Below are 15841 nucleotides of genomic sequence, written 5' to 3' on the forward strand. Positions count from 1 at the left end.
GATCGTAAGCGATTCTCTTTGCCACGTTTCCCTTCACATTTTCTCATCGCGCCGACGTACGTAAATCTGAAAGCTCTGGCTAGACGTGCACGTTGCTCTTGCGTTTCAACAACATTGTATATTACGCGTCGCTCTTATACTAGTCGAGAAATTTGCGAGCGCACGAATTCATCTATTCTGATGTGACTAATTGTCCGAAGTTTTGGATATTATGTATAATGTATGGTCACCGTGTGACCACTATTATCATTATCGTGATATTATTATCATCCTCGTTGTTGATAGTCTCGCGAAACCGTATCCGAACCGTCGCCAAAAGTGGAAAATATTATTGCCCGACAAATTGTAAGCAAATAATTTTTAACGAGAGTACACGGTTGAAAAATGTTGTTCAACATAAATGTAGAGTCGATGGTTCGTCAACCGTTGAAAAATTATTCGAGCTACGGTGTAGACTGATTGCCGAATTTTTCCAAGATATACATTTTTTTTAAGCAAGGAAAAAATACCATCCGTTCGTTATCGTTGTTCTTTCTGTGCACCCTAATGGAAACGTCCATCTTAAGAGAAATAAATCTATTAAACGGTGCCCAGGAGAACTACCTCACACCACGCCTCGATTCGCTATCCAATTGTATTTACTGGAGAGAAAACAAGTTATCAGGGTACGTCGAGCTTGATAGCCCGATCAGGGATTAATACCTTTTTTTTTTTTGTCTCATCATTTTCACTCTCACCCTTTAAGCTCTGGTATTTTTCTCCAGAGATATACGCGCGTTCAATTTTCTAGCTTAGACAAGCCACGTTGTATGGGGGGACCCCCGTAGGTAGACGGGTATAAATTTTTATTCCTGATTACGAGTAAAAAAAGGTACGAAATTATTCGTGAGTGATAAAAAACGTTTCATCTTTCGCGATTCCTCCCGTTTAATATTTTTTCAGAGTTCAATTTGAGTGGGCAAACATTTCGTTTTAAAAATCTGAAGTAATTTATGAAAAGCTCTTTCAATTATTACGTCTTCTAACCGACAAGGTATGAAAAATATTCGCGAGGCCTAAAAAATGGGGCGACTGGGTTGACGAAAAATACCCCATGTATACTTTGGGGAATAATTCTCTGCGAGAGTAACGTTTGCTCGTTCATGCGGCGTAAATATTCAAATTTTAGGATAGGCGCGGGTAGTTTGAATCTTTATGTTACACGCGTCTGATAAAGTGTATGAAATATCCTCATCTCCGAATAAGTTCGGTGTAAATTTACCAAACGATAACCTGCACATGGGTAAGATGAGGGTTGGGAATTTCTCTTTGCTACGAAATACTTTTCAGTTATACTTTATAACAACGAACGTCGAAACAGCGGAAAATCTTTGTTTTCTTTTCATCGAAAATACGCGAGTTGATTCGATGAAGTTATTTTAGGGATTCAATACGAATCAGACGAGCAAAACGAAGCGTCGTAATTGCGTAATTGAAAGTGCCAAACTTGAATTTTCCACCCCACGTCTAGCAGACATCGCATAATTGAAGATGAGTTTAATAGCGCAAACAAAACATAACTCAGTCAGATATTAAATTAAAGTATAATTAAGTTTCGAACAAATTAGATAAAACAAAGGGTGTAATGTCCTGAAATACCTCACTTCGTTTTCTCTTCTCTATGAATTAGGTATATACGAAAGGGTGAGGAAATCGCGAACGCCCGAGTTGACTTATCCAGCAAAAGTTGATTTCGACTGACGCGCGCAAAGGGGTGGTTCGTCCGTCACTCGATTACCCGACGTACGAGAAACCTCCTTTTCACGTGGAAACGACCAGCAAATATTCTTTCGCCTTTAAATTCAAATGACCTCTCAGCATAACAGAGGACATTCTTCACCGGTTACCGTACGCGACGTCATAACCAGACGTTGCAATCGAACGATACAAACTCTAACGTTGATCCGATGCTCGACGCGCAACGGAAAAGCTTACAAAAGCTCGATTGTTCGTAGCGGCAATATTTAATTTCTCTCCGCGTTTAGATTAACTTGGGACGTTGTGGTATAATTACACGTCACACGCTGCAACATCGAAGACAAAAGTAAACGGAGGTGAGGAAAGAAACCTACTGTTTCAAAATGTCTACAGCAAATGCCCGAGGGCGCTCAGAGATAATTGTAAGATCTAAAATAAGGTGGAAATTGCGGCTGCGGTGTTGATCGTGTTACACCTATACCGCGTCTAATTACAAACGGAGGCTAATTAAGAAGTGAAGGAAATGTAGATAAATTAACTGCTGACGGACGATTATCTACTTCGGTATAAGAGAAAGAAAAATATCGAGGAACGAGCACCGGAAAGGTGTAACCGAGAAGTAAGTTTCGCGGGGGGCCCATCCTTCAAAAATGGAGGGAATCAAAAGCCCGTAAAGTTTGAGCGAGTTTCGGTGAAAGGTGCTTCAAACATTTGAGCTCTTAGATTATTGTATCCCTGCTATAGGGTGACGATGGTCGCGACGTATCCAGGAGACGATCAGCTACGAATGACTCTTCATCATATCGTCGAACGGAAATTTTCATACAATGTGAGCTATTATAAATTTACACGCCGTGTGTACACGGCGTTTCCATACGGCGAACTGTTAATTGCTACAGAAATTCCTGAGCAGACAGTTGAGTGGAAACTTACAATTAGTCGGATATATTACCGGTTGGAAACTGTCGGCGAAACGCTGAGCAACCGAAATCATCCCACGCGCTACACGCTCGTCGCGTGATCGTGAATATTTGATACGCGTCAGTTTTTATTTTATCTTATTTTTCCACGCATCATTCAAAGAAGACGAAGAACCCTTGATAATTATTCGTACGACCGAGTTCACCTGGATACTCGCCAAACTCGTGGCAATAAATTTATTAATCGCAACCGGAGTGCGGAGGAAGCTCTTTAATCCAAAATTTAACAGGCTTGAATAAATTCAGAAGAATTCCTTTCGCCGGGCATAAATTTTCGGAAAGTCTCGAACGGGGGGTGTACGTATAGAGTAGATGTAGCTGGGTATCTTCGCGTATTTCTATGGAAAGTTTCAGCTTAATCCTCCCCCGTTTGAATTTCGAATGTCTTATGACCGAGTTCAGACGATTCAGGGGTTTAGTTGCGTGATATTAAACAGGGGAAACCTGACTGATATTAGAATGTGTAAATAGCTGGATTATTTAGCGCGCCCCTGCGGTTATGATGAATCACGTGTCAGAGATGGGTTTACCTTCGAATGGAAGACAAACGAAAAACTAAAAAGATGAAAAAATAAACTACACAGGGAGATTAACCTGAATCAGAGCTGTCGCGTATTCATGAAGCCGGTGCACGTGTTCCGGAGTAGTTATTAACGATGTCAGTAGCACCCGAACACTTTCGATCTTCCGTTTTCCATTGAGGCGATCCATCAATCAAAAAAATTTCCACGGCTCTCCACACTCCGGCTCATCATTGTCCAAGACCACTCGAAGGGTTGCAAAAGATACAGAGAGCTTTCATTCTTCGGGAAATATATAGTCTCGAATTTTGCATATCGCATGACCGAAAAAAGATGAGATATTTGATAAATTCGCCAATGCGTTCCTCGATGGCTTCGCAAACACGAGGGTGAGAATCGAGTGATACCAATTGCTGGCCGATAGTAAATTAGCGCCGATTGCGTTGCCATTATTTTCATTTCACGCGACGAGGGAGTCGCGATGTTCCTCTTTCTTTTTCATCCCCTGAATTTCTCTCGCCAGTGTTCCGCCATCGATCAATATTACCCGACACTTTGGCTAACTGTCTTTCAACGTGTATCAAATCTAAGCGGGCACCGAGCTTTTCACTTTGGATCGTTACGAACTTTATACCGCGCGTTGCGGTATGCGTTTATCCATAAAATCCGACAACCCATGACCTCGTTACGAAGTGTCGTCCACCGCGTGCCTTGAAATTTCCATGGACATAAACACCGCGATACTTGTACCATGGGGTACAGCGTAGGCGAGTAAATCTCTCCTCAGACGCAACCACTTGATTCGGTTATTTATTTACGTACATCAAGAGCCCCCCACCTCCTTCCTCCCCCGACACCGAGGGTGCGGGTACGTCAACGAACGTTCGCATGTGTTGTATACATGCACGAGGTTTGTTACGGAGAAACGTGAACTGGGGAATTCACTAAGAGGCATGACGCGTCAACCATCTCTAGCCTAGCGTAAAGATAGATGGTAGGTGTGTGTACATGTATACCTGTAGGTATATTCGTGAAGTTGCGAGGATGGCTAACAACAAGGATAAATCGTGTTTGGTCGGTTCGTTGGGTGAAACTGTAGTGTTACCTTGGGAGTTGATGGGGGCGGGGTGGGGGGAGGGGTTGGTGGAGACGTTAATGCAAAGTGCAGGTGCAATGCACCGGCGAAACGTGAGTGCATTCGCGTGTAGCTAATATTGCGTTGCATTAACCCGCTCACCGATGCAAGCTCCTTTTCAAAATGGCTTCTAAATTAATTGCACGATTACTTATACTTGCTCTACTTACGAAAGAGAGACTACCCCCCCGCCATCGCCCTAGGTATAACAATACCCACCTACGAAAGAAAACTATCTGGTACCTCGCCAACGTTCTAACAAAGTGCCACCTGCCAACCAAACTTCACTCGTTCTCGCGTCAAGTGGAACGAACGGCACGAAAGGAAATCATCGTTGACTTTTTGTAAAACGCATTTCAGGAAACTTCAAAATAAGCCGGGTACTGCGAGACCCTGAGGGCCGGATTCTTGGCAGGGATTCTCGTTTCGTCTTTTTGACGAGTTACCGATATGTTCGGGCAAAGGGGAAAATCGTATACTTTTAGATACCGATTCGACGCATACTTTGCGAGTTTAGCGATGTACAAATACGACGTTACGCTTTACGAAGCTTTTCCGACAAACTGTTGAAATTATATACAGAAATGATACAACCGTCGTTTTCCCTCCAGCAAATTCGTGGAACTCTCAGTGTTCGGAGTTTTTTCACTGTCTCGGTATATAAGTTCGCTTAACAAGCTCAACAATATGAAAAGAAAGAAGTTGATAAGAGGAAGAAAAGAATGAGTCTTGAATTTACATTGGCCGCGCCGCGGGAACCACTTACCGCTCGTGCCGTAACGAGAGTAATTTTGATATTATCGATCCGAGGAACTTATGAAACTCGGAAAATATCCCGTACAAATACTTAAAATAACGAGGCTTTGGCGTGCTAGTAGGTAGATTAGGCGAAGTAGCATAATTTACAAGTCAATTTGGTATTATGAAGAAGAATAATCGTCAAAGGGAACTATTCGTCGAAAGGAGCTTGAGTGAAGTTTATCACGGGCAAGAAACCCGTACGGTTGAATTACGGACATTTGAGCACATTCGGTCCTATTCGGAATCGAACGTGGAAATTACATCCGATTCATCTACTAATAGTCTCAACGCAAACTCTAAGTTATCCATTCATTCGTTGTTGGGAAACCGATGCACGAGATTCAACAAGTTCGTCCTTACATCTACGTATATCCATGAGCGTACACTGTAGCTAGTACCATAATAGATTTCCAGCCTCCCCTGTTCCACTTTTGCGGTTGTAGACCGCGCGCGTGTAACAGTCGCCAATTAAGGTTGTAATTTAAACTCGGTCTCTTTGGAATTGAAGATAAGAAAAAAAAAAAAAAAAAAACTATCTGCTAAAACTCTTCGACGTATCGTCGACACCGGTGTAACGATGATGAAAATTCGTCTCCGCTGGGTTTCCAAATCCTCGTTATTATTTTACGGAAAATTTAACATTTCCACAGCTTTGGGAGTCGGAATCGAATGAAAATAAAAATGGAATTCAGAGCTCGGAGGGCTCGAAAGTTACAGCTGTTCAAATTTGCACAAGCCAAAATGTCACAGATTCTTAAGTTACCTACGAGTAGTGCTCGAGTCTTAGGGCACTCGTGCGGCTGCTTTGAACTCTGAACCGTCTTAACTACTGAGCAGCACTTTGAACTAGGATATGTATACCTATTTTGTTCTTCGCTTCGTCTCAACACCGGCTACAATTTTTTTTCTCGAATGATCCGTTTGAGAAAGGATCGATTCTCTCAAATGTCCGACGACAGTTTTAGTCTGAATTATTTTTTCAACACGACGAATCATTTTCAAGACAATCGAAGCGCTCGTTAAAAATGGGATGTCCTACATCTGGAAGTTAATCGTAATTAAGGAACAAAAGCTAGTCTGAGGGTATAGTCACGGAGATTAAGGAAGAGGAGTATTTAATTACTCCTCTTTACCGATTCACTGCGAAGAACTGCGTTCTTTCATTCCATTGTTTCCGACGACTTTCCCTCGCCGCTCCTTCGATCCTCGCCAACATCACCCTTCATCCTTTCAGTATCATCCCTCCGACTCCTACGGAAAGCCCGAGAACTTACGTCAGCATATTTACTAACAAAGCACACGGCTATCGAGTATTGAACAGCTGAATTATAAACAGAAGATAAAACTGGCCATCCATAAAAATCTATGAGGAAACGAGCTTTTTTGTATTCCTGATTCCCGTGCTCCGAGTTTGAATACTCAAACCCCGACATCCATTAACTTTTCTGGGTTTATCGGGGCGTATCTACAATTTTGGCACCCATAGAACGAGCTCGGAGTTTTAAGGGGCTTACATAACAACCACTTCGTATCATTTCACTGATCGAAGTTTCAAGGAATCCTCGTAGCTTTCGAAAATTCTCTTTTATGCCTTACCGGAGATTCCCGCTTCGCAACACCCAGTTACCTTTATGTATTGAAGAATCGAGTAGCGATCAATCGAACTAATGGCGTCGGGAATACGGATCTCTCCGGTTCCAATTCATACACATCGACGGCCGAGGATATAACACCGCGGTTATTCTGCACCTGAACGCTAATAAATTGGACAAACTTGTCCCATTGTACTCTTTTGTAGGAAAAAAACATTATTATCACTTACAACGAATGACCTGTGAATTTTTCTTCCCGCGTGACCAGGCGACGTCATTTTTTTGAAATTTCCCCCGAAGTGACGCCGAATGATAATTAATTAACGTAGGTACGGAGCGATATGATCACGGTGATGAAGGGTGGATTTTTCTCTCTGATTTTTTTTTTTTTTACCTTTTATTGCGGGGATTCCGACAAAGCGAAAAATTCGGAGGTGTGATTATCGTCATCTTTTTCCGGCTTCTTAACGACCGAAAATTTGAAGACGAAAAGTTCGTCTGATTAATTAAGTGGAGGTGGAACAATCGGTTTGGTATCACAAGGTCGATCCGATGATTTAAAGGAACTTGTGCGACATTTAACGCTGTTGAGTGCCATAATTTTCAACCGGGGAGGATTCTACAGATACCAGAGAAACGGATTTTAGGGCTACGCGGATAGCTACCTACACCCAAACGGTAGTTGGTAATACGTATGTACACTACCTACGTGCGTGTACCAAACATAGAACGTCTATTTCTACCCTCCTCAGAAATAACTGTTTTCCCGCTCACCCCCCGAAACTGGGCTTCTCCTCGTACTACCCTAACCGAGTAACGCCGTTTTGGGACAAAACAGCAATTTATGGGAGTAGGCGCTTTGGTGCCCAGCTAGCAATACATTCCCTTATACGACACGAGCTTCACCATCAGCTCCTTCCGTCGCGAAATAATTGCCGGAATTCCCTTTACTTGGAAGAGACCGCGGATTAGTACAGTTAGCACCCACCCTGTGCCCATCCTTTACGCTTACGTTAAACGCCTGCTAACTTAGGATAATTATTATTACGAGGCCGTGGCGTCAAGACAGCGCATTGACTCCATGTCAAACCGAAATGTATCAGGTAGTACGAGAAAATGCGGAAGATAAATGCCAAACGCGTCAATCGGGCAAACTACTTTTTTACGCGCGGCGGAGAAAAAGCTTTCAACTTGTTTCTGAAAGTTCAAACAATCTCTCCGTCCATCGCGGAAAAATAGTCGCTGGAAACAAGAGTTTTGAGAGAGTCGCTGCGTTGACGAAAACGGGATTCTGATGTTGTTCATTTTTAATTTCGTTTTTCTTCTTCTCTACTTGTAATTTGACATTGCATTCACAGGGTATCGAACAAATAAAACTCCGCATTTGAATAACCACCCCCCGATCTCAAAGAAAAGTAGTTTACCGGTAGAGGTGATCTCTCTTGGATCGCGTTCGGTGATAATGTTCAAAGTTGTCTACGATACTGCAAGCCAAACTTTTCTACCTTAATCGATAATAAAATATCTTCGATGCAGATAGAGACAATATCTTTACACCGAGTGATTCCGGTTCCGGGATGTGGTTCGGGTTGGCCCGTTGACTGGGAAATTTATCCGCGGATGACGTGTTGCCCGAGTTGGTTCCGGAAAGTTTTCAACTTGTTATCCGAACTGTGTGAAACTGATCCGAAAGTCTATAGACGTGACTGTGTGCATTGTGTTTCAATAGATTTTGTTCTTTTCATCGGACGCTATACAGCGCTGCAGGATACGTTATCACGATAACACAGACCTTTTTGAACTTGCACTATTGTGCCAATATACATATATATACATAATATATAAATTTTTACACTTTCCTGCATTTCAATGGTGACGTACAATGGAAATACCGTACGAAAAATGCAACGCGAAGGAAAGTGATAGGAAAAAGGTTGGAGAAATAAAATAAATAAAATAACGAAGGGGAGTGGATGAAATATTTCAATTGAAATACGTCGCAAGGACCCTTTTCGCCGTTTCTTTCATCCTTATTTATATGTTTCCTTCGGTTTATCCCGAGAGAATACCGTTATCTTCATGCGCCAGAGGGAAAATTTTCATAGATTTGTCAATGCCACGGAGAGCGGACGAGCCGTTATACTTAAAACCCGTACACCTGTCTTTCGATTCGCCGCAATTTACGTTATTTACTCACATGCAAAATTCCGTACGATCACCCATGAAATTAGCTCAATTGATAGCGCTGATATTGAACCAAATCGCCCATCGCTATACGGCAAAGTAGCCGGTGAACCCTCAGAAATTCCCACGAGATTTTTAATGGACTGTCCAAATTTAAAAAATAATGTAAAGAGTTCCAAACCGAGGCCGCGGAAAAATCTGATGGGGTCAAAAGAGTTCATACACATTTTTGGTGGAAATGATTTTGAATAATTCGAATGTTTCATTGTATTCAACGGTAATCTAACCTTGATGTGATTTAGTTTACCCTACGATTTCGTGCTCCCCTATTGCAGTAGGAAGAAAAGGTCCGCATCTGGATCTTCCCCGGTTCGAGGCTCCGAAACTTGGGCTCCCGGGTCCCGAAACTCCGATGATACATTATTTATCCTGCAGGAGTTCGCGCTTTCGCTTCATCCCCTCCAACGCCCCATCATCCCCAGATCTTACTTATTCAACCCTCGGCCTTTCGCTCAGCTGGAGCGCTTTTCTCCAAAACTCTTGAGCGACCTCGGTTTCGCCCAATCTATTCCCCGAGCGATTATCAAACGGCACGCACGTCACACCGGTGTGTCGAATTATTTTTAAAATCGATCCACCTTCTCTTCCGTTCAATTATCTATCGGTAGACCCGATCGGATCACCGACGTCAATCGGAGAACTATCAATCGACGCGAGTCCGACGATTATTTTTAAGACATGCTGAGTTTTCAGTCACCTTGTCGCGAAGAGAGTGGAAAAAAAAATCAAACGAAGGTGAAATATTCTTTAATCTTAGTACTCGATGTATACCAAGTGAGATTCATCGACAAATTCGAATGGGAATCATCTCGCGTTCGTTTCAGCTGTATCTTATTGCTGTTCATATTCTACTACATTTTACAGAACGTCGCAGCTGTCACGCTTAATAATATGGCATGGAGAAAATTGACTTGCTGATACGAAGTGAAACTACTATATGTGCTTCCTTTTATTCATGAAATGAGCTGGATTTCATACAAAACAGAAGGTAGAAAATCAAATCTTGGCTCTACATGTCCCGATTCTTTTCAGAGACAAATAAAAGCAGAGGAATGAACGAAACAAAATAAAAATCAGACGCGCGTAAGTTCAACTCGTCTGATCCTTTGGGAATTTATTATATCTTAGTCCGTGACGATGCCATTCGTCAAGGAGCTGTTGATCGGAAAAAAAATTTGAAATTGGAAATGGAAACGGAGGAAAATAACCGGTCTTAAGCTGACTGACAAAAAGGATATGGGAAGCTACGCGAATCCCAATCGATACGAGGCTTCGATTCTCAAGCGCGAATTATCCACCCTTAATTTCACGAGCGAATGAAGTGAAAAAGAATTCCACACAATTAGTTTTTTGCGCGTGCAGAAGCGAGTAGACCGTTAAAAAAAATAAAAAAAAAAAAGGAAATATATTTTAACTACTCAAGAAGTTTGTTGATTATTCCATTACTCGGATGTTCCATTATTTCGTGGAGCCGCCTGTTATATGTATACATTACGCGCTTTGTTTTATTAACCTCTTCGTAGCAATCCGTTCCAACATAAAAAACACCCTTACGCATAATTCAGTTCAATTTTATGTCTACTTCTTTCTTCTTCTTTTCTTTTCTTCGAACGATGGTTATTGCGCCGGGTAGTGAACGTTCATGTTGGACTCGACGATCTGAAGAATCGTCAATTTTCCAGAAAAGAAATTCACCGTGGATTTGTGTAGGTATATTATTTATTCGTCGAATCTTTTGAAGAGGATCGTGTACGCGTGTATTACCCAAACCCGCTACGGTTGGTTCTTTTTAATTCGCTCCGTTTGCTTCATGATTTGAAGGCAAATCTAATTGCACGCGAATTTTATTTTTTCGAATCGAAACGAACGATTGAAAATCGCTCGTTTTATTCGATTAAATATCACGTACATCTTTGTTCAAGCCCCTCCGTTCATCCCTCAAGTTAGAAGATTTCCATTTCACACTTGAGGTTGTCCGTTGACCAATGATTTTTTTCGTAGAGTAGGCGTAAGAGAAATATCATTTTTAACCTACCCTACCTTCTTACCCTCTTTAAATCTTCACACGGAGACCATTCCTCCCGAAGCACAATTCCAGCCAACATCCTTCACCGATGTGTAGATTATTTTTCGTCCGCAAGCCCGAGCCGACGGTTGAAATCAGAATCCAGAAGTTCCGCTGACGGATTGGAGATCACCTTCGTACGTCACTGTCTTAACTTAATATAAACTCCAAAGTTCAAACATACCGAAAAGCACTCTCACAGACAACCAGCTGTTACCGTGCAGTAAAAGCTCGCCAAGGTTCTTTCTTCGGATTCCTATTCCATCTTCATCAACACTTTGTTCTCTCCTCCTGGCGGTGTGTGTTTCTGCTTCATCTTTTCGATCCGGAAACCGAAGTCCGTCGTTACACTTTTTCCCTCGTTGTTCGACGGTCACTTTTTGGATCAAGCTAAAATATTTACAAGGAAATGCGAAACAAAGGCAGGTAAGTGAATAGCACGTAGGTAGATTATACATAAGCTACGGAATATTCCGACGGTCGACGGATTTAAATATCAAATCGAACACTCTGGTTCGAAGGGGCTCAACGTCGCAGGTGGTTTCCACCGTCCATATAAATATTGCATGATCTAAAAGTCGCGGAGCGCGAAGTAATTTATGCCGGTGAAATATTAAATCGTCCCCGTCGCAATTAACGTGAAAAAATATCAGAAACGTCGTAGGAATTTTGATATTCCGTACGACCGTTCAGAAAATAGTAAATCCGAAACCACGTTACGTCGGCTGATTCAGTGACGCAACGCGATCGATAAATCGCACGAAGATCTTCCAAACTCATTTCAAAAGCGACCGAAGAAAATCTAGTCGAAAATTTATCTACCACTTATATCGCTGCGCGAAACACATTAGAACAAAGCTGGTCGTTACATGGGTATAAAATAAATTTGGCCGAGAGAAAAAAGCTCTACACGAGATACGTGTACGTCCAACCATACCTTAAAGTCCGGGTAATGCCTAATGGTCACCGGTTTTCATTGCTTCAGCCAGGAAACGTGCTCAGGTTCTTATAAGATTTGCAGCACACATAACAAACAGAGGCTTTTGTTAGCTATCTTGGATCGTTAAAAGATTTTAACTGAGCTCATTTCTGCCAAGGGCAGACAGCCCCGGTCACTCGTCGTCGCGAATCTTCTTTTTTATCAAGCGGACTGTAAAAAACTTTCTACAGACGAAAGATTTGAAAAATACCGTGACCCAGCGCTCTCGAAAACAATCATCCCTGATCCTTCATAATTAACCCGACGCTGATAGAGTTGCGATCAAAGAGCATTTTCAGATGTCCGGAGGGAATTTTTTTTCACATTCAATTACAACGTTGAGTAGAATTCTATTGAAAGACGTACGTACAAACACCGATGATACGGCATAATTCGTACAACTTGAAAGGAATGAAAATTATTCGACAGCAAAATTTGAACGACGTGCTTTTTAGATTACCAACCGTAAAAATTTACGGTTGTACCACGATAAAATATTTCCCAAGGAATCGGTAACGTGAAAAAGTTCAGGCTCCTCGGTCGAACGACTCGTGTTTAATGATGTTTTTAGACAATCGAAACGAACGTATAGTTGTAAGGTCCGATAAAGCCGTCTTGTCACGTGGTTTATGTACGTATGTATAGACGACGTATACCTTCATCCACCGAATTCTTTCAGGCATATAACATTCAGTGCCAATAAAATCCTTTCTCCCCTCAGAATAACAGTCCGTTATTTGCCGAGGCTCTCATTTCAGGTCCATCGAATCAGTCGGGGGTTCAAATGAAATACCCCGTGTCTGTGTCAGCCGTAATAACCACCCTTCACGATCTCGTCAATTGGTAAAAACACGCGACATGGAACTGTGGTTACGTGGAAAAAATAAAAAAGCAGAGATGAACGAAAAATGTATCACATGCGCCTCCTGCCTGCAGCAGAAGCATCGTATGTTTTTCCCTCTTTCTCCGTTCCTTATTTTTGTCTTCATCATCCTTTTCTTTTTTATCATTCTGTTTTTTTGGCCCCGATAACGATTTATCGAATATGTAACAGCTCCTGAGAAAAAGTCGCATCGTTATTTGTCTCCCCGCGGGGAAAATATATCGTCGAATATATATTTCTATACCTATACAACGCGAACGTGTAACGGAACCGTGTAATTTCGTCTCATTTTTCTTATTGTTTTTTCGCGTTCATTTTATTTGTTCATTTTATTTTTATTCTTCGTTACATTTGTCGTAATTTATTTACTCTTCTTCCGACCCGCACGGTACGTAGGTACGAGCTATCCATGCCTCGCGATGCGTCAGAATATCTCGCGAGGTGACAAAAAAGACACCAAGGTGAAGATTACCGGAATAAACTGGTGAGACGAAGCGAAATTTAATATTAATACACGTCCCTCTACCTCCTCCCGGACGGACCGCGTCGCGACGTCGCTGTGCAGATTCACCGAGCTCTATGTATATCCATGTACGAGTTATACGTCGCATCTACGTAACGTAAGATGAAAAAAAAAAAAGCTCGCAGCATAAAGTTCAGGGAGAAGAATGTGGTCAGTTTACGTAGCTCGGGGAATCGCATTCGCTCTCGTTCTTTCAATTTCATATTGCCGATTCTGTATCACTTCGACTAGTTATTTCTTTAGTTTAGTTCATCTCTTTTCTTATATCTTTTCTACTGTTCTTTATTTCTCTTTTTCCTCATTTCTCTTCCCAAACAGCACTCCGACAATGCGGAGTAGAAGGCGTTAACCTATTTATCGTGCAGAACTCCTCGCTATGTATTACACCGAATGTAGCGTATCTGATTTTCGGAGGCAGTATGCGATCGTCAACGAGTGAAAAAAACTTTGAGTTATTTTTTGCAAAACTTCGCGCTACGCACTGGGTGATGAATAATAATAAAATACAGGCGCCTCGTGTCACTACCCTAAAAGCCGGTTCCTTTCAATTTTTACCTCACCTGTCACACGTTATCATTGATCGCAAAGTGAAGGTACGGGAGGCCATTAGTCGTGTATGGAACCTTTTAGCATTTCCCTACAATTTGATCACTCCAATAGAATCAAAAAAGGTCACGCACGTACGCGTGTCGAGATAATTTGCATATCGTTAAAATCACATTCATTTCAATAGGAAGAAAAAAAATGTCCATTTTTTAATCGTTCGTTCTGACTTACATGTATATCGGCGCAGAGATAAAATAGACGAAGAGTCGAAAGAGGTTCGTAATTCTACATCAAGTGGCGATGACGACCTATGAATATTTTGAAAATTCCAAAGCGACAGCGGTACATTATGCATAGTGTCTCTCTGATCTTATTTACGGAATTTAATTTCCCTTTCTTCATCGGAATTTCAAGCAGCTCGACGAAGTACCACGTATATGACACACGTAAAAAAGCATCGGAGTCGCGCTACTGGAAAGGTTTACAGGGCGGTTCGTGTCACAGAGGGTCGTAGGCTAAGCGGCGCGGGCGGTGCAAGTTGTACAATATAAAAAGTTCCCGTACACGTGAGCGAAGAAAATGAACATACCCAACTCCCCTCGCACGCGAATAATTTAATGCAACTACACAATGTACTTCAACGACACATGCCCCAGATTACACGTACCTCACCTACACCCCTGTATGTGCCGAGTAGAAAATTGAACAATAGGCAGGGGTCCTGCAGGATCTGATTGTATTAGAACCTTCAGTTTTCGCCCTCGTCGTTACAGTTACCGTTATTACCTCCCCTGCATGCGTGACAACCGAATTGACGGTAGAAATTTTACGCAGAACTGGATATCGTTGTATACCACATGTTCACATAGTACATACTCGGTTATACGTATGTACGATGAAGCCGCGTGCGAAGAACTGAAGACAGTGTAGCGAGTAGGTATAGGCATAAGGGTTATAGCGGGGAAAAAGGGAAAAAGTAAAAAAGAGGAGGAAATAGGGGTGAGGGGGTTGGCTGCTTGACTTTTTCAAGAATCCTCGTGGTGAACACGTCACAATCTGCGGGTGGTAGAACCCATATATCTGACCTAGTCAACCCGCTTCGTTTCATCTACTTTAAACAGCTCTTCAACGTTCTAAGACAAGAATGAGCCGCAGTATTTTATCCGCGAAAGAAGTGCGCGGAGAGTGGTACCACTTTTTTTTTCTTCATTATTATTCAATTTTTCCTTTTTTTTTTTTTTTTTTTTCTGTTACCTTTTCCTTTTTCCACACTCGCTTTCTCTTCGCGCCCGGCAAACCTTCCGTGTGAAGTCAACCGGGTATAGTTAGAATTAAAAAGAACATCGCATGAAATCAAGACTCACCTTTTCGTCACTTTTTAGCGTCTATTCCAGGGCCATATTACGGTGCTGCAGTGTTGTAAGACTTCTGAAAAAAGGAAGGAAACTTTTTCGATTACTGATATCGTCGTTGTAAAAGTAATACGGTGAACTGTCAGCCGTTTTTAAAAAATATGGGAGTTACGGAGAACGTCACGTATGATTTTTGACAAGACCTCGAAAACACCGTGACTTACGTACACTTGATTTTTTTACTTCGACTTCATCTCTTAGACGTGTTTTATTTTTTCCACCCCTGGCGTTAAATATGCAGCCAAATCTTGTTCACATTTTTGCAAAAAGAGATTGAAGGTCTTGAGAAGAAAAATAAATGTGAAAGAAAAAGGCTTTAATTTTAGTCACGGATCGAGAAGGAGAGCCTTAAGCCTATTAAAATTAAGCCGAAAGCTCGCGCGCGCGGTCATGTAAGGTGGAAAAAAGCTCGGTGAAAGAAAA

At 41.9% G+C, this 15841-nt stretch overlaps 1 protein-coding gene across 10 annotated transcripts in view; it reads right to left on the reverse strand.

Annotated features, from left to right (window-relative positions):
* LOC105687551 (protein qui-1) overlaps positions 1–15841 on the reverse strand; it is a 74663-nt gene that overhangs the window by 48098 nt on the left and 10724 nt on the right. For 8 of the 10 annotated variants that reach the window (XM_048654603.1, XM_012403296.3, XM_048654602.1 and 5 more), the window contains exon 2: positions 15371–15434. The gene's annotated coding sequence lies outside the window, so the exon portion shown is untranslated. Of the gene's footprint in view, positions 1–11058; positions 11466–12012; positions 12668–15370; positions 15435–15841 lie in introns of those variants that run through there. The other 2 variants (XM_048654600.1, XM_048654598.1) reach the window with 2 other exon arrangements.

This window comes from Athalia rosae, chromosome 4 (genome assembly GCF_917208135.1).
Source record: "Athalia rosae chromosome 4, iyAthRosa1.1, whole genome shotgun sequence".
Taxonomy (NCBI): domain Eukaryota; kingdom Metazoa; phylum Arthropoda; class Insecta; order Hymenoptera; family Athaliidae; genus Athalia; species Athalia rosae.